The sequence below is a fragment of the Dendrobates tinctorius genome, unplaced genomic scaffold (genome assembly GCF_039654945.1).
Source record: "Dendrobates tinctorius isolate UK_male_01 unplaced genomic scaffold, ASM3965494v1 ptg000165l, whole genome shotgun sequence".
Taxonomy (NCBI): domain Eukaryota; kingdom Metazoa; phylum Chordata; class Amphibia; order Anura; family Dendrobatidae; genus Dendrobates; species Dendrobates tinctorius.
Genome location: NW_027361832.1, coordinates 14,497,449 through 14,517,908, shown reverse-complemented (window position 1 = coordinate 14,517,908; position 20,460 = coordinate 14,497,449).

The following is a 20,460-nucleotide window of genomic DNA, read 5'->3' as shown; positions in this document are numbered from 1 at the left end:
TGTCCACAAGTGTCTGCAGAAATTCAAAATCTCACTTATCCTCTAGTCACTTTGGTCACAGCTGTGCCATCGAGCCTGTGACATAGCGCTCAGATATTCAGTGGGCCTCACACAATCCAAAAGTGTCCAGTGTCCACAAGTGTCTGCAGAAATTCAAAATCTCACTTATCCTCTAGTCACTTTGGTCACAGCTGTGCCATCGAGCCTGTGACATTGCGCTCAGATATTCAGTGGGCCTCACACAATCCAAAAGTGTCCAGTGTCCACTAGTGTGAGCAGAAATTCAAAATCTCCCCTGTCCTATAGACACCTTGTACCTTGTTTTACATTACTATATAGTTTGTTGGATTTTGTCTACATTTCTACCAAAAATGAGGAAGGCTGGTGGAAGAGGCCGTGGAATTGGGCGGGGGTTGGCAGCTGGTAATGATGGTGTTGGTGGTGGATCTGATGGTAGTGGCAAGAGCAAAATAGGACCGAATGCAGGAGGTGTTGAGCCTGCGTCATCGTCTGGCTCCATAAGGCTTCGAAGGCTTAGTTTTCTAGGAGTTGGCAAACCGCTTTTAAAGCCAGAGCATCAGGAAAAAGTTTTGTCTTACATTGCTGACTCAGCCTCCAGCTCTATCGCCTCCTCTTCTTCAGTTGTAAAAAGTAAAAGCACTGAGTCGTCATTGGAGGCTCATGTTCATGAACCACACCTTTCCTTGTGTCCTTCACCCCAACCAAGATTGAAGGATGACGCAGGCCATACTACTGATTACTCCATGGAGCTGTTTTCACATACCATGCCTGGATTATCAAGTCAAATGGTGAATTACCCAGGCCAAGATGAATGTGACATGGAGTGCACTGATGCACAGCCGCTGATGGATGATTCTGCTGGTACATTCACTCAGAGCACTACATTGTCCTCGCAGTGTACAGAGCCAGATTCTGACCCTGATGAGACTCAGGTGCCCCTTCCCGCACACTATACCACCATACACGGTGACACAGAGGAAGGTGCACATGACATTGAAGAGGAGGTGATGGATGACCCAGTTGTTGACCCAGATTGGCATCCATTGGGGGAAGAGGGTGCTGCTTCCAATAGCTCAGATGAGGAGCATCCACAGCAGACATCGACATCGCAACAGCTGTTATCTGGCAGGCCCGGAGCACTCCAAAGACAGGTTCCAAAAATCAAAAGAGTTGCTGGACAGCTTGTCCAGAGGGTCAAAAGATCACAGCGTGCTAGGCCGCAAAATGTCTGCCAAAGTAGGAAGAGTGCAGTGTGGCACTTTTTTGAACAAAATCCTCATGATCAGGCCAAGGTTATCTGTAAGAAGTGCGCAAAGACCTTTAGCCGAGGGAAAAATCTGAAAAATTTGAATACCAGTTGCATGCTTAGACATTTAAACACCATGTACTTGCAAGCGTGGACACAACACCAAACCTCAAGTGCCACATGTGCAACTTATCACAACGAAGGTAGTCAGCAACGCTACATTGTTTCCCCCACTGTAAGCCCACCGGTTAGCACAGCAGCAAATGTTGAGGTGTCGTTGCAAGGCCACAGCAGTCAGGGAATCCCACTGTTATATCAACGAAAGACTGATTCTAGGCCATCAGAAAGAACACCAACTCCATCACCATCATCAACCCTCTCTCAGTCCGCCCTGTCCACCGCTACTTCCACCATATGCAGCTCTCAAGTCCAGCTCACCCTCCCAGACACTATGAGTAGGTCAAGAAAGTACTCAGTCTCTCATCCGCGTACACTGGGTTTGAACGCCCACATTGCCAAACTAATCTCGTTTGAGATGATGCCCTTTCGGTTGGTGGAAAGCGCAGCTTTCCGCGAACTCATGGCCTATTCAGTACCACGCTATGACCTACCCAGTAGCCACTTCTTCTCTCGCAAAGCCATCCCAGCCCTCCACCATCATGTGAAAGACCGCATTGTCCATGCATTCAAGCAGTCAGTGAGCGGAAAGGTGCACCTCACAACTGATGCATGGTCCAGTCGGCATGGCCAGGGCCGTTACGTGTCCATCACTGCGCACTGGGTTAATGTGGTGGATGCAGGGTCCACAGGGGACAGCGGTGGTGGGACAGTGCTGCCTAGCCCACGGTATAGGAAACAGTTGGCTGTAGGCGTTCGACCCTCCTCCTCCTCCTCCTCCAGAAGCGAAAGCTCGTCCACAGAGCGCAGTCGTACGAGCACTCCATCTGCAGCTGCCACTGTTGCACACGAGGTGTCCCCCTATCGAGCAGCTAGTGGAAAGCGTCAGCAGGCTGTGTTGCAGATGATGTGTTTGGGCGACAGACACACCGCCGAGGTGCTGGCCGAGTACTTGAAGCGACAAACTGAGTCATGACTGGGCAGTGTACATCTTGAGGCAGGCAAGGTAGTTAGTGATAATGGCCGTAATTTTGTGGCAGCCATAGCCCTTTCAAAACTCAGCCACATACCTTGCTTGGCTCACACCTTGAACCTGGGGGTGCAGTGCTTCCTCAAAAATTATCCGGAGTTAACAGCCCTGCTCCAGAAGATGCGAAGACTGTGCGCGCACATCCGCCGGTCGCCTGTACACTCCGTTCGTATGCAGAAGCTGCAGCGATTGCTCCACCTTCCCAACCACCGCCTCATTATCGACATTGCAGCAAGGTAGAACTACATCCTGCACATGGTGGAGCGGCTGTGCGAGCAGAGGCAGGCCATAATGCATTTGTGGGAGGATACACGGCCAGGCACTTTGAGAGCAGACATGGAGTTGACAGGTGTGCAGTGGTCGAAGCTGAAAGACCACTGTAAAGTCCTTCAGTGTTTTGAGGAATGCACACGGCTGGTAAGCGCAGACGATGCCATCCTAAGCATGAGCATCCCACTTATGCGTCTGCTCATGCAAACTTTGACGCACCTTAAGGAGCAGGCTTCTGCAGCCAATGTTGATGAGGAGGAAGAGGAGGAGGGAATCCTTGATGACATTCAGCCATTGTCTGCTCAGGGACCTCTCCTGGACGAGGTGGAGGAAGAAGAGGAGGAGGAGGAGGAGGATGATGGGGATGATTACTTAGGGGAGGAGGATGCATCTCGTGGGGCAAGTGAAAATGTTGGCATGGCAAGGTCTGGTACAGGGTTTGTGCGTGACTGGAGGGATGTGGATTTGCCAGAAAGTGCTCCTCCACCCAGCACTCGCAGTGCATCATTGACACCGGGAACATTGGCCCACATGTCAGATTATGCCTTGCAGATCCTAAAAAGGGACCCCCGCATTGCCAAAATGATGAACGATGACGACTACTGGTTGGCCAGCATCCTGGATCCACGCTATAAAGGCAAATTACAAAACATCATGCCACAGGAGAACCATGACCTAATATTGGCTAATAAACAAGCAACTCTGGTAAATCGGTTGCTTGAGGCATTCCCAGCACACAGCAGCGGTGATGGTTCTCACACGAGCCGTACGGGCCGGGGTCAGCTTGGCAGAGGTGTTCGTGGTGCACACAGCAGAAGTAGCGTTGGAGACAGGGGTTTCATGACAATGTTGTGGACTGATTTTTCAAGTACCGCTCACACAACTGGTAATACTGCATCGATGGAAAGTGACAGGAGACAGCAGTTGTCAACTATGGTTACAAACTACTTTTCCTCCCATATCGATGTTCTCCCACACAGGTCATTCCCCTTTGACTATTGGGCCGCTAAACTGGACACCTGGCCTGAATTGGCACAATATGCCTTACAGGAGCTCGCTTGCCCAGCTGCAAGTGTGCTATTGGAAAGAGTCTTCAGTGCAGCTGGATCAATCCTGACAGAAAAAAGGACCCGTCTGTCAACCCAAAATGTGGATGATATAACCTTCATTAAAATGAACCACGCATGGGTTTCCAAGGATTTTGTCCCACCTTCCCCTGATGACACATAGGGTGACAGAAAAATGGCTTGCTCTTCCTGGGACTTGACCTATTTCACCTTTTGCATCAGCTGAATGTCCAACATCAACATATGCCACTTTCTAAAACTCCCTAACTGTGCTGCCTCTCCCCCCCATGGCCGGGGTCACCACCTAGCGCACGACACCGTGCGAGTGCCATTGCCCTGGACAGGTGGGTAGGCCGACTCTTGGGCGCGGGCACTGGCACAGGGTCCCTCATAGTGCAATCAAGTGTCTCTGACGGTGGTGGTGCACACCCGCCGTCAGACACACCGCCGTACTATGAGGGGCCCAGTGCCAGTACAGACGCCCACGAGTGGGCCCCCCTTGCTTGGGCAGGGAACCAGCATTTGCAATCTTTACCTCTCCCTGCTCCTCCGCTGTGTAGTCTGGGCCGTCAAATCCATACTGTGCCTGACACCGTTTGAGCCTGCCTCCTGATGTATAGACATATATTTTGAATGTGTACGCTATCCATACATGTTATCTGGGGATACGGTACCCTTTCTAACCTTTGTGCAATCACGTGCAATCCATACTGGGCCTAACACCGTCTGAGCCTGCCTCCTGATGTATAGACATATATTTTGAATGTGTACGCTATCCATACATGTTATCTGGGGATACGGTACCCTTTCTAACCTTTGTGCAATCACGTGCAATCCATACTGGGCCTAACACCGTCTGAGCCTGCCTCCTGATGTATAGACATATATTTTGAATGTGTACGCTATCCATACATGTTATCTGGGGATACGGTACCCTTTCTAACCTTAGTGCAATCACGTGCAATCCATACTGGGCCTAACACCGTCTGAGCCTGCCTCCTGATGTATAGACATATATTTTGAATGTGTACACTATCCATACATGTTATCTGGGGATACGGTACCCTTTCTAACCTTTGTGCAATCACGTGCAATCCATACTGGGCCTAACACCATCTGAGCCTGCCTCCTGATGTATAGACATATATTTTGAATGTGTACGCTATCCATACATGTTATCTGGGGATACGGTACCCTTTCTAACCTTTGTGCAATCACGTGCAATCCATACTGGGCCTAACACCGTCTGAGCCTGCCTCCTGATGTATAGACATATATTTTGAATGTGTACGCTATTCATACATGTTATCCGGGGATACGGTACCCTTTCTAACCTTTGTGCAATCACGTGCAATCCATACTGGGCCTAACACCGTCTGAGCCTGCCTCCTGATGTATAGACATATATTTTGAATGTGTACGCTATCCATACATGTTATCCGGGGATACGGTACCCTTTCTAACCTTTGTGCAATCACGTGCAATCCATACTGGGCCTAACACCGTCTGAGCCTGCCTCCTGATGTATAGACATATATTTTGAATGTGTACGCTATCCATACATGTTATCTGGGGATACGGTACCCTTTCTAACCTTTGTGCAATCACGTGCAATCCATACTGGGCCTAACACCGTCTGAGCCTGCCTCCTGATGTATAGACATATATTTTGAATGTGTACGCTATCCATACATGTTATCTCGGGATACAGTACCCTTTCTAACCTTTGTGCAATCACGTGCAGTCCATACTGGGCCTAACACCATCTGAGCCTGCCTCCTGATGTATAGACATATATTTTGAATGTGTACGCTATCCATACATGTTATCTGGGGATACGGTACCCTTTCTAACCTTTGTGCAATCACGTGCAATCCATACTGGGCCTATCACTGTCTGAGATTGCCTCCTGATGTATAGACATATATTTTGAATGTGTACGCTATCCATACATGTTATCTGGGGATACGGTACTCTTTCTAACCTTTGTGCAATCACGTGCAATCCATACTGGGCCTAACACCGTCTGAGCCTGCCTCCTGATGTATAGACATATATTTTGAATGTGTACGCTATCCATACATGTTATCTGGGGATACGGTACCCTTTCTAACCTTTGTGCAATCACGTGCAATCCATACTGGGCCTAACACCGTCTGAGCCTGCCTTCTGATGTATAGACATATATTTTGAATGTGTGCGCTATCCATACATGTTATCTGGGGATACGGTAACCTTTCTAACCTTTGTGCAATCACGTCCAATCCATACTGGGCCTAACACCGTCTGAGCCTGCCTCCTGATGTATAGACATATATTTTGAATGTGTACGCTATCCATACATGTTATCTGGGGATACGGTACCCTTTCTAACCTTTGTGCAATCACGTGCAATCCATACTGGGCCTAACACCGTCTGAGCCTGCCTCCTGATGTATAGACATATATTTTGAATGTGTACGCTATCCATACATGTTATCTGGGGATACGGTATCCTTTCTAACCTTTGTGCAATCACGTGCAATCCATACTGGGCCTAACACAGTCTGAGCCTGCCTCCTGATGTATAGACATATATTTTGAATGTGTACGCTATCCATGCATGTTATCCGGGGATACGGTACCCTTTCTAACCTTTGTGCAATCACGTGCAATCCATACTGGGCCTAACACCGTCTGAGCCTGCCTCCTGATGTATAGACATATATTTTGAATGTGTACGCTATCCATACATGTTATCCGGGGATACGGTACCCTTTCTCACCTTTGTGCAATCATGTGTAATCCATACTGGGCCTGACACCGTTTGAGCCTGCCTCCTGATCTATAGACATATATTTTGAATGTGTACACTATGCTATCCATACATGTTATCCGGTGATACGGTACCCTTTCTCACCTTTGTGCAATCACGTGTAATCCATACTGGGCCTGACACCGTCTGAGCCTGCCTCCTGATCTATAGACATATATTTTGAATGTGTACACTATGCTATCCATACATGTTATCCGAGGATATGGTACCCTTTCTCACCTTTGTGCAATCACGTGTAATCCATACTGGGCCTGACACCGTTTGAGCCTGCCTCCTGATCTATAGACATATATTTTGAATGTGTACACTATGCTATCCATACATGTTATCCGGGGATACGGTACCCTTTCTCAACTTTGTGCAATCACGTGTAATCCACACTGGGCCTGACACCGTTTGAGCCTGCCTCCTGATCTATAGACATATATTTTGTATGTGTACACTATGCTATCCATACATGTTATCCGGGGATACGGTACCCTTTCTCACCTTTGTGCAATCACGTGTAATCCATACTGGGCGTGAGAACGGCTGGCGAGCTGTTAAGCAAGCTACAGCACCTGTGGTTTGCATACGTAAGTTTTTCATTTTTTCAGGAATGACGGTTAAGCCTAATTCCGGAACTGCAGTTGACCTGCACTTACTGGGAAATCATTGTTCGCGGGGATTAATTGTATTCAGTGTTCCCCATCACTAACGTTGTTCAGCGGGTTATCTGCACCTGTAAGCGACAAACGCTGGCCTTTTCAGTGTAGCGCACATGCAGCCACGGACATGTAAGGGCATGACACACCAGTCATTGGCCAATCTCATGTGCCAGAGCCTCACGTGTCCCTCTAGTAAGCCGGACTCGGACCGCGGGGCATGACAGAGTCTCGTTCGTTAACGGAATTAAGCTTGCAATGTGTGCATCTGTTCTGTAGCTGGCATGGTTGAGGTTTCCCAGGTGGAGTCGAATTTAACCGTAGGCTCCACTCCTGGTGGTGCCCTTCTGGACATTCCTTTAATGTTCAGCTTTGCAACCATACTGCCCATGTAAAACAAACACTTTGCCTTCATGAACGCTGTTTGGAGGGTCATGACTCGTGGGAATAACGCCGCCCAATCAGTTAACCTGCTAGAGAGATCGTTCGTTGCTCCCAAGCATGACATCACACTCCCTAGGAGGAAGGTAATGCCACTGTGGCGACCATACTCCTGGGGGCGACACAAGTGCACTGATGCCCAGCCACTGCTCGATGAATCTGCTGGTACATTGACCCAGACCACTACATTCCCCTCGCACGCTACACGGCCTGAATCTGACCCTGATGAAACTCAGGTTACCCTTCCCATATACAGTTCCATCTTACACGGTGACAAAGAGGAAGCTGCAGATGAAAGTGCAGGTTCGGCCCACCCGCCATCAGACACACCACCGTACTATCAGGGGCCCTGTGCCAGTGCCGTCGCCAACGAGTGGGCCCCCCCTGCTTGCTCAGGATCACAGCACTTGCAAAGTTGAAATACTGTGCAGTGAGATGGAAGATGGGGACGACGAGGAGTCCAGACTAGTACAGGGATTCCCTAGCGAGGAGACTTATTTGATTGTTTTCAATGTTGGGACAGCAATTTTTGGGGAGCACTATACTCTGGAGAATGATAGATGGGGCCCACCATACACTGGAACATTCCAAAGGTGGACATCAGACACTGGAGCAGCATTTACAGGGCCCATTATACACTAGAGCATTAGAAATGGGGCCCATTATGTTTGGAGCATTATTTGGGCCCATAAGACAGTGGAGCTTCATCCATGGGGACCAACATATACTGTAGCATTATGTGGAGCTCATAATATACTGTTTCAAACATTATATGGGACCAATGATTCTGTATGGAGAAATAGATGGGCCTCGTCATGAGATGTAAAAAGTGAAGTATTTTTCATTGTACTATACCACTATTTCTCTGCCGTATCGGAGCATGATGAGTTGTGGTATGTGTTAAAGGGCACATGAAAACCTGGAGCCAGCCCTCCCCCCCCACAACTGTAGCCAAATAACCCCCATTTTTCAGTGCGTAACTTGTATTATGAAGTTAATTAAGGTTGACAAGCTTAAGTAAGAAGAATTGATGCTTTTGGCATTCAAATGGGCACTGTTGGTGTGTTTCCTGTCCTCCTCTCACTGCCGACTTTTATTCCCCATTGACTTACATTGGGTTTCGTGTTTTGGTACGACCCCGACTTTTCCCTATAATCGGACGATCTTGCTCGACCCGACTTTTGGAAAAGTCGGGTTTCACGAAACGAAACGCGACCCTAAAAAAACAAAAGTCGCTCAACTCTAGTATATATGTATGTATGTTGTATGAATGTAGTATATATGTAGTATATATGTAGTATGTGTGTAGTATGTATGTTGTATGAATGTTGTATATATGTAGTATGCATGTAGTATGTATGTATGTATGTTGTATGAATGTAGTATATATGTAGCATGTATGTAGTATGTATGTTGTATGAATGTAGTATATATGTAGCATGTATGTAGTATATATGTATGTATGCTGTATGAATGTAGTATATATGTAGTATGTATGTAGTATGTATGTAGTATATATGTATTATGTATGTATGTATGTTGTGTGAATGTAGTATATATGTAGCATGTATGTAGCATGTATGAATGTAGTATGTATGTAGCATGTATATAGTATGTATGTTGTATGAATGTAGTATATATGTAGCATGTATGTAGTATGTATGTTGTATGAATGTAGTATATATGTAGCATGTATGTAGTATGTATGTTGTACAAATGTAGTATATATGTAGCATGCATGTAGTATGTATGTATGTATGTATGTTGTATGAATGTAGTATATATGTAGCATGTATGAAGTATGTTTTTGTTTTTTTTTACATTCAACACATTAGCCGGATGATGGGACTACTACTGTCCCATCATTGGCTAATGTGTCAATCACTGTCAGTGTAACAGGCATCGCCCAATGGGACTTGTAGTCCCATTGGACGATGCCTGCATACACACAAGACCTCCGGCATGCCCGCACAGACCACCGACAGCCGGCACAGGCACCCTGCTGGCCCGTACAGATCACCGGCAGCCGGCACAGGCCCCCGGCAGGCCCGTACAGACCACCGACAGCCGGCACAGGCCCCCAGCAGGCCCGTACAGACCACCGGCAGCCGGCACAGGCCCCCCGAGAGGCTCGTACAGACCACCGGCAGTCGGCACAGACCCCCCGCAGTCGGCACAGACCGCGTATCATGATGTGCACAGACCGCGCATCATGATGACGTCATTTCAGCAGCCAATCACAGTAATGCCAATAGTTAACATGCCTAACAGGATGTGCCCACACTTCTGAGGATTCCCATTGGCTGAATCAAATCGAGCAGGCTGATAGCTTTATGGGAACTTCCGATTCCGGTATCCGATACTAAAAAAGTATCGGAAGTCAGTATCGGAATTCCGATACAGCTAATATCGGCCGATACCCGATACTTGCGGTATCGGAAAGCTCAACACTATTGAGGAGGTAAGAGTGGCTGGCACCCTAGGAGGCAGCGACCATGCTATTTTAGAATTCTGGATAACTAGAGGAGGAAGACCTGTGAAGACTCAGACGTCAAGGTTAGATTTCAGAAAGGCAGATTTTAAGGGACTCAAAAAGAGAATTGAAGGGATACAATGGCTGGATATCCTTAAGGACAAAAAAGTCCAGGAAGGATGGGAAATCTTGAAAAATGAGATTCTCAAACAATTCCGAAAAGAAGGAAGAATAGGAAGCATTTAAGGAAACCAGGATGGATGAACACAGAACTTAAGCACATGCTAAAAAGGAAGAAAAAAATGTTTATAAAATGGAAAGAGGGAGGCATATCTAAAGAAGAATATAATGCTATCTGCAGAACCTGCAGGGCACAAATCAGATTACTAAAGCTGACAATGAATTGAGGATTGCAAGAGACGTCAAAAGCAATAAAATAGTATTTTGGCGATATGTCAAAAGTAAAAGAAAAGTCAAAGATGCTATAGGATTTTTACAGGATGAAAATGATGAAATGGTAAGACAGGATGTTGAGAAGGCCGAACTTTTAAATTCCTATTTTGCATCTGTTCATAAAGAGGATATCCTAAGTGGAATTTAGAGAATGCACGTAAAAAAAATGTAAAGGCAGATTGTAAAAATTTATTAACAACAAAAAATAGTAGATCTATTCATAACAATTCACATAAAAACAATAATGTGGTATTTAGTACTCCCTATAGTTCGCAATATGGGCAGACCGTAGATATTGTTAAAAAACATTTACCAATGTTGAAACAAGATGACAAACTGAAGCAAATATTAACCCAGAATGATATTATGGTAAGTTTGTAGCTAAAAGAGGTAATTTACAAAAGAAACTAGTTAACCGTGAAACATACTAGATGTTTATGCTTGACACTCGTGTTCCCCAACGTCTCAATGCTAGAGACAATGCTAGACAAGATTTATTAAAACAATACTTATTATTGTTTAGGTAATATTTTATAAGGGAAAATATTATGTCAATTTACTATTGTCCATGATAGTTTTGAACTGGAGATTGTTTGCTTTTTTCTACATTTAGGCTACTTTCACACATCAGGTTTTCGACGTCAGGCGCGATCCGGCGTCGTGCCGGAGCGCCGGATCTGGCAAATATTTCATAAAACCGGATGTGACGGATCCGTTTTTCTGCCGGATCCGTTTTGTTCTTGACAGACAAAACCGGATCCGTCTCATCCGGTTCATCCGTTTTTCGATCCGTTTTTCGACGGATTACGCCGGATCCGGTTTTTAAAAACACCCCTTGTGGCCTTCCGAACGGGATTGGCTACTGGAAAACTATATATATAGCGTGTTCCTACAGCCCTTCTTTGACAGGTTGTAGAGGAGAAAGTGCAGGTTGGAGAGAAGAGCAAGTTACTGGCGAAGATGGATGTTGTCATTGGAAATATTTTGAAGAATTTGGCGGATTTTACAGCGGAGGCGAATCGTTTGAGGGTGATTGTTCTGGAGAAGGAGAGAGCGAGACAGCAGCGCATCAGGCATCGTAGACGACGTTTGTGGATCCACCCCATCACAGCCAAGAGAATGACGCGTGGGGTCTATTCTACACTCTGCATGGACCTTCGACGAAACCCGGATAAATTTTTTGGATATGTTCGGATGAAAATGGAGAATTTTGATTACTTGGTGGAGCGCATTGCACACCTCATAAGAAAAGCAGACACCTATTGCCGCTTCTCTGTTTCACCCGCAGAGCGTCTGATAGTGACTTTAAGGTAAGCCACATTTATTGGATATGCTCGCATCAGAGCACACTTTCACTGCAATCTTTTGGTGGTAGTTTGTATCTCCAAGTGTTATAGCTGAGTTTTGGTATGTAATGCTGTGATTTAAAACTAATTGATTGTTTTTTAATTCCCCACAGATTTCTTGCAACTGGAGAATCCCTTTCGTCACTGCATTTCCAGTACAGACTCGGGATTTCCACCATATCTGGAATAGTGAAGTACACATGCCGTGCACTGTGGGACTCCTTAGCTGAAGAGTTTTTACCAGAGTCCACAACAGAGAGGTGGATTGAAATTTCAGAAAAGTTTCAACAGATATGTCAGTTTCCCAACTGCTTGGGCGCTGTGGACGGGAAACATATCCGCATTGTAAAGCCAGCCGGATCGGGATCGGAATATTTCAATTACAAGAAATATTTTTCAATTGTCCTCATGGCCATCGCTGACGCGGAATACAAATTTATTGCTGTTGATATTGGGGCCTATGGCCGCTCCAATGACTCTCAAGTTTTCAAACTGTCTGCCATGGGGCGTAAACTGTATGGAAACACCTTCCAGTTCCCACCCCCTAGACCGCTGCCGCAAACATCTGGTCCACCTATGCCATTTGTCTGTGTAGGGGATGAAGCCTTCCAACTGTCAGAACACCTTTTGAAACCGTACGGTAGCAGAGGATTGTCAAGAACAAAACGCATTTTTAATTACCGCCTCACAAGAGCAAGAAGAATGGTTGAATGTACCTTTGGTATTCTGACAGCCAAATGGCGGGTCCTATTGACTGCGATCAACCTCAAGACAGAAACTGTGGATGAGGTGATCAAAGCTTGCGTGGTACTCCACAATTTTGTTATCTGCAAGGAACCCATTTCGATTGTGGACACCTCTGAAGAAACCACCTTGCAAGATTACCATGACATTACCACTAGAAGTTCCGTGACGGTTTCAGTAATGAGGGACAATTTTGCACTATACTTTATGTCACCTCAAGGCAGAGTACACTGGCAGGATGACAGAGTGTGAAAGATTTGTGCCCTTAACCAAAATTGTGTACCTTCTGTACCAACAGTATATACCTTTGCCAACCAAAGTTGGCTATCTTGTCATGGTCTTACTATTTTTAGCTTTAGGCCACAGGTGTGTACCTGGTTGTGTTTTATGCAAAGTATTTCACCTTTTAACAAAAGTTGTGTACATTGTTAGGAAATCACCAACAATAAACACAACTTTTTAGGTGAAATACTTTGCTTCAAACACAACCAGGAACACAACTGTGGCAAAAAGCTAAAATTTACCCACAGTTATATACCTAGTTTTGAATACCATTTTACCTTTTAAATACCCTGTATTTAACCTTTTTGGCCGCAGAAAGAAATGACAGACAACCAGTGTAAAATAATTTAACTTTTATTGAAAAATGTTTTTTTTAGTAAACTGTTTTTAAATTTTAATAAACTTTTTTAATAAAGCTTTGAAACCATAAAACTGGTCATTTTTATTAAAATACACACATATTATAAATCTGTGTAGTGTGGGGTGGAAATACTGCTGGAGGGGCTGCGGGACACTTCGACACTGGGAGTGTGGAGAGAGGACTGGGATCGTGGTGGGGAAGGAACAGTTAGAGGTGAAGGTGTGGAAAAAGCTACAGAATGGGTGGACATGTGGGAGGCAGAAGAGGTGGTGGGCAGTGGAGTGGAAGGTTGGGCAGGGACTGTAGGAGCAGATGATGTTGATGGCAAGTTGTATGGGGAAGGAGTTTGGTATGGGGCAGGTTGCTGGAAGTGGGGAGATGTCTGGTACTGGGGAGGTTGCTGGTACTGGGGAGGTTGCTGGTACTGGGGAGGTTGCTGGTACTGGGGAGGTTGCTGGTACTGGGGAGGTGGATGGTATGTAATAGGAGGGGGAGGATGGAAAGTGGCTGGAGGGGGTGCAGGTGGAGGAACTACTGGGGTGGGAAGAGGAGGTTGGGAGGTAACGTGCTGGAGAGCACCGTGGCATGAATGCATTACATGCATCTGCTGGGTAGGAGATAGCGTTTCCATGCGCTCCACAACAGACCTGAAAAAGGTGTGGTTTGGCGAAGATCTTGCTTCTGAATGCATGGTTTGCAGAAGTGTCTTCACCTCCAGAATGCTGGAGTTGATCTGCTGAAAGCCTGCGGAGATTTGCTCTGACAAGACTTTTAGACAGTTCTGGAAAGATGCATTCAGATGCAAGAACTCTGGCGCATAAGTCTTTTCCTGACCCCTCTGCCGCTGCCGCCCAGTACCCGCAGGTGTACTAGAGGTGGCAGGGGCAGAAGGGTGGGGTAAAGGGAAAGCGATCTCCTCACCAGCAACTTCATGTAATGTAGGCGGCCACGATGCTCCTGTGCTGGTGGATGGGACAGAGGGGTCGAATGTGTGGGAAGGCTGTGAAGGTGCAGATGTACCGGGGCGGTCGAAGTGTCCCTCGGTGCCGGTCTCCTCAGGGATCGCCTCAGAAGGGTCCAACCGTGCAGGCTCTCGAGTGCTGCTCACCGTGCTGTGGAATAAAGAGAAAAAAAAACAATTAAAAAAGTGACATGGCATGGCCCTGGCTGAAAAAAAATTGTTACATCTAAACATTTTTTTTTCACATGTGGTGTGTAATATTTACCTTCTGGTGACCATTGTATCCCGGAGGAACGACAGGGCTCGTGCGTACTTGTACTTGCTCCTGCGTCCTCCAGATCCACTCGGGGCCCGCATCTCTTTATTGAACTCCTTCTTGAAACGATCCCTCACAGACCGCCACCGCTTCACAATTCTCTCCCCTGAAACGAGAAAGGAGTGGTTAGTATACAACATCAGTGTTTCCCAAACTCCAGTCCTCATGGTCCCCAGGGGTCATGTTTTCAGGATTTCCATAGTAAATAGAAATCCTGAACACATGATCCGTGGGGACCACGAGGACTGTTGTTCGGGAAACACTGGTTTACATCAAGCAACCGGTACTGTATATACTTACGCTCTTTAATCTGGGCCCGAGTATCGAGGTCCTCCCAGCGGTCCACAAGGAGCGAACAGATTTCCTCCCAGAGTCGTCGAGTAACGATCAGGTCAGCGTGGCGGCGGTCAGCCAAAATCCAGAGCGGCTCCCTTTCTCTGACGAGATCGATGAGGTGGTCCACATCGATTCCTCCATCCTCACCGTCAGAGTCGGGAGCACGCTGTGAAGGCTGTTAAAGAAAAAGACAAAAATAACATAATTAGCCTCCACAAAAGAAATGAAATAAAAAGTGCAAAAAAACAAAGCAAAAATATTTATACTTACACGCTGGTGACCGCCGCGTTGCTGTCGCCGACGACCCTGGGAGGCACTGCGAGGACCTCTTGGCCGAGCACCAGATTGGGAAGACTAGAGAAGAAAACAAAAAATGTTATGTCTTTGGATGTAGGCATTTGTTTGCTGTGTGTGGTCTGCAGAACATTGTTTTCTATGTGTTGTGTGTAGTGTGATGTTGTGTTTCTGCGTTTGATGCCAAAAACTTACCAATTGTGAGCCCACTCCAGGTGTCTGTCCACCCCTTCCTTCTTCTTCTGGGAGCTCCTCTTCATCTTGTGATTCCTGTTTTGAAATAAAAGGCAATGAATAGACATATATTACAGAGATGATGGATTTTGGAAATAAAAACTTACCGTCAAACGCTGACGATGCGAGGGAGGGCTCCCAGAAGAAGATGTGCTGTCCTCTTGCTGGCCAGACTCCATGGCTGTGGGTGGTGTTACAGCTGCTGCCAGTGAAGCCAGTGCTGCTGCTGCTGCATCTCTTGGGCGGCTGTTGAATAAAGAGAAACAAAGGGCCAATGAATATCTTGATATTCCATGGCCCTAGTTTGGAGGAATGGGGGATTTGATAATTACCGTCTCTCATCTGCTGCTGGACTCCCCTCCTCAGCATGTTCCATTTGCTGCTCCATTTGGCGTGGTGGTGGTGCTGATGGTGCTGCAGTGGTCTATTGCCTTCTCCTGCGCCTGGTTGCTGTCTTGGGTGGCATGTTGGGTGTGGCTGAGGGTCCCACTGTCTTGCTTTTATATATGTGTCTTGTGGGCAGAGCTACTTAGCATGCTCAGACAAAAAAAACCCGCATTGCGGCGCTCATAGGCTTTCATTGTGTGAAAAAGCCGGATGCGCCGGATCCGGCGTGTCCGGCTTTTTCGCCGGAGACAAAAAACGTTACAGTAGCCGTTTTTTCCAGACGCCGGATTGAGACACATTGCCGGATCCGGCGAAAACCGGATGAAACGCATGGCCATCCGGCGCGATCCGGCGCAAATGCAAGTCAGTGGGGGGAAACCGGATCCGGCATTGCATTTCACCGGATCCGGTTTTTGTCAAAAGCGCCGGATCGCGCCTGACGGCGAAAACCTGATGTGTGAAAGAGGCCTTATATTTGCTTTTTTGCATTTTTAATTGTCTGTCCAATCAATCTCATGCACACACTATATATATATATATGTCTTTAATGCACTATTATGTAGATCACGAGTAAGACTTCGTAGTTGAAATGCGTTGATTGGTCTCACTGGTGTGCCCGGTGTTTGCTATGTATATTTTTTAAAGAGCAATATATATTTTTAAAGTTATAAAAAGAGAAAAGAGCCAGCACTGCCAGTGGTCAGAACCCATAACATGAGGTGCATATGCATATGCATATCTTACTGCATTCAAAATGAGACATTTAGCAAAATATTGATCAATATATTGAGCCACCCCGCCATGCCAAGGCAATCTCATATGGGGGGTCCTACTCTACATTTTTATTTATTCACTGTGCCATTGCGGCCTCCTAAATGTTTTAAAAGCAAGACCATATCAAATGCAATCCATACCTGAAGCATGACTGCATCACTCCCGTGCAGCCAGATGGAGCAGGTGCAGATGAAGGCCAACCAGGTCTGAACACAGACATCTCAGGTTTGACCTCCACACACTGCCTGACCAGCAAAACACAGATGAAGGGCAATGCAGGCTCAGACATGGATGCAAAAATAAATAAAGCCTGGGGCAGGGCGGGGCTGCCGTGAGTGTGCACAGCAGCCTAGATCAATCACAATAAACACAGAAAAGATGGCGAACATGACCCAGCGTGCACGGCAACAGTGGTGGTCAGCCACAAAACCAATTTGCAATAAAAAGAGAAAAGAGCCAGCACTGCTGCTATTTTTAAAGTTGTCCAATAAAGCTTTGCAGAGTTGCAGCCGCCTCCATCTCGAGCTGGAACATTTTCCTCTTGTTCGTAAATGGCTGCACTTCCAGTTGGAAAAATGTCTCAAGTGGGGTACCACAGGGCTCTGTCCTGGGCCCTGTATTGTTCAACATCTTTATCAATGATTTAGATGAAGGAATTGAGGGTAAACTGATAAAATTTGCTGATGACACAAAGCTAGGAGGGATAGCTAATACTAGAGAAGAGAGAGAGAGAAGATTTGAAAAGATATACATAAACTGGAGCAGTGGGCAGCAACAGAATGGTTTTTAACAGGGAAAAATGCAAACTACTACATCTGGGCAATAAAAATGAAAATAGCATATGCAGAATGGGAGGAATAGGGCTAAGCAACAGCACATGTGAAAAAGACTTGGGTATACTAATAGATCATAAACTGAACATGAGTCGACAGTGTGATGCAGCAGCAAAAAAAAGGCAAATACAATTCTGGGATGTATTAACAGAAGCATACAGTCTAGATCACGTGAAGTCATTATTGCCCTCTACTCATCTTTGGTCAGACCTCATCTGGGATATTGTGTCCAGTTTTGGGCGCCACATTTTAAAAAGACATCAACAAACTGTAGCAAGTTCAGAGAGCATCTTTATTCTCATTTGCACAAGGAAAGACTAGAAGCAATGGGAAGAAACTGAATAAGAGGAGACACAGATTAGAAAAAACTTTTTGACAGTTAGGGTGATCAATGAGTGGAACAGGCTGCCACGAGAGGTGGTGAGTTCTCCTTCAATGGACGTCTTCAAACAGAGGCTGGACAGACATCTGTCTGGGATAATTTAGTGAATCCTGCTTTGAGCAGGGGATTGGACCAGATGACCCAGGAGGTCCCTTCCAACTCTACCATTATATGATTCTTTGATAGTGGTGGGAAAAATCATTACCACTTCTATCTACATCAAATTGGGTTTGGAATAGGAATTAGACATTAAATATAATTATATTTTTCAATATATCTTGACATTTCCAGGCTTTGGTAGAAAATAGGTTCATAAGCCCAGTTAATTCAACTTAGATTTGTGCTTACCGTAATATATTAGTTGGGTTGTCCGGTCTTTAATGAAAATCTGCAGTCATGCTATGCTATGTGTAACACTGACAGAATGGATAATGCTCTGTATTGCATAGGTACCAATGTGATCAACAGACCTTTTGTTCAAGTTCCCCTTGTGGGACCAATAAATATTGTTAAACAAAAAATGTTTATAAGTGAAAAATAAAAATTTTTATACAAAAAAACCTAAAAAAATACATATCTGGCATCATTGAGGCTGTAACAACAAAGATTCTAAGGCTGAACCTTCTGTAGTGTATCATAGACCCCAGGTAGCCATTGCTGATGGGGAAAGTGAGTGTCCACACTGAGGGTGGATGGGCGAAGCAGGTAGGAAGCCCCCTTATGGGTACTAGACCCATGAGACAGTAGCTCCTTTATGGACATCAGCTGACCCTGTGGCAAAGGTTATACCATTTACAAAAGGGGGAAATTGATATAGAAGAGTTAATGGTTTGCCTTTATATCCCTTTAATTGCCTTTAAGACTTCAAATGCCTTTTGCCTAATATTGCTAGAATTATTCTTATGTAGACTAATAGCCTCTGTTTTCAAGGAAACTATACTTGTTATCATATTTGTTCTCAATAGTCAGTAACAACATGTTCTGGGTACATTGTAAACATGTTGTAACCCTGAAGGTGATGGTGGGGGCCACATGAGCTCCATCGAATTACATATTGTTGTAAATGGTATAAAAGATTGCCTTGTATTTCATTATGTCAGATAAAGTGATTTGACCACGGCTCGTGCGTGTTGAGTCTCTTTGTCTCCTAGCGCTTGTGAACAGAAGGGCAAAAACTCCTAATCCGGCCTCATGGTGATCTGACATATCTGACGCTTGGTCAGAACAAAAAGCAGCTACAACAATAGCATAACGTAAGACATAGCTTAGGACTTAGGACACAAGATAGGTAGTATAAGATAGTTGACTGTAGTTAGGCAGTGATGTTAGAGTAAGGTAAGAGTTAATGTTTTTGACAAACCCATAGTGGGAGAGGTTAAGGTTAGGTGCCCACATTGCAGAAATGCTGCGGAATTGTCCACAGCATTTCCGCAACTCCCCGCCACGGGTAAAACGCATGCGGAATTCGCATGCGTTTTCCCACAAAACCAAAGCGCTATGCAAGCGTTTTTAGCTTGCAGAATGCTAGCGCATATCCAAGCGATTTGAAGCATTGCTTGGAAAAGTGATTGACAGGTTGGTCACACTTGTCAAGAATAGTGCTTGACAAATGCTGCAGCATCAATAGTAAAAGATAGAATGTTAAAAATAAAAAAAAAAAAAAAATCTGGATACACTCACCTCCTGGCGGCCCCCGATGTCCTCAGCGGCTATCCCGGTCCCCAACGGTGCTGCCGGCAAGTTCCGTTCCTAGGCGTGCTATGCGAGAATGACCTTTGTTACCGCTTTGTCATCAGAGGTCAATCTCGCAAAGCACGCCTGGGAACGGAACTTTCCGGTAGTGCCGCTGAGGACTCTAGGGGCCGACAGAGGGTAAATATATCCCTATTTTTTATTTGAATTCTAGTTTTAACAGGAATATGGTACCCAGGGCATGGAGGACAGTCTCCTCTCCTCCAGACCCTGGGTAACATCCGCACATGAAGTGCTCACTTTACGCATGGTGGGCATAGCCACATGCGTAAAGTGAGCGTTTCAATGTAATCCTATGGTGACGGAATCGCCGCGATTCCGCAAAATTAATGGACATGCTGGGGATTTTTTTGCTTTGCGATTCCGCAGTGGAAAAATCTGCAGCATGGGCACAGCAACTGAGGAATCCCATAGGATTGCATGGGATCCATTTTGTTAGCTTTTTTTAAGCGTTTCCGCTGCACCTAAAACACGGTGGAAAAGCTTAAAAAAACAAACGTGGGCACACAGCCTGAGTGTTTGGGCAAGTGACTGCTTCCTGAAGAAAGGGAGTGAGGGCTGAACAGCAAGAAAAAATACACCTTGTTCTGGGCAGTATGAGGCATTACTAGAACTCCCTGGGGGATATACTCCAGTAATGTTTGGAGCTCAAGGCTTGATCCGGGTGCAATGGCAGGCATCTTAACCCTCTCATTATCTAGAAAGATTGACGCAAAGTCTCGGGTTGGAGAAGTAAACGTTGGACGTAATGTGGGACTGGGCTGGGGATCGCTGACACTGACGGGACCAGTGAAAGCGGGATTAGTCAAGGTAGAATGGCGGAAAATCTGGAAGTGTACTATGCTGCGGAAACAAGAAGCGGAAAGCGTTCTGACTGATAC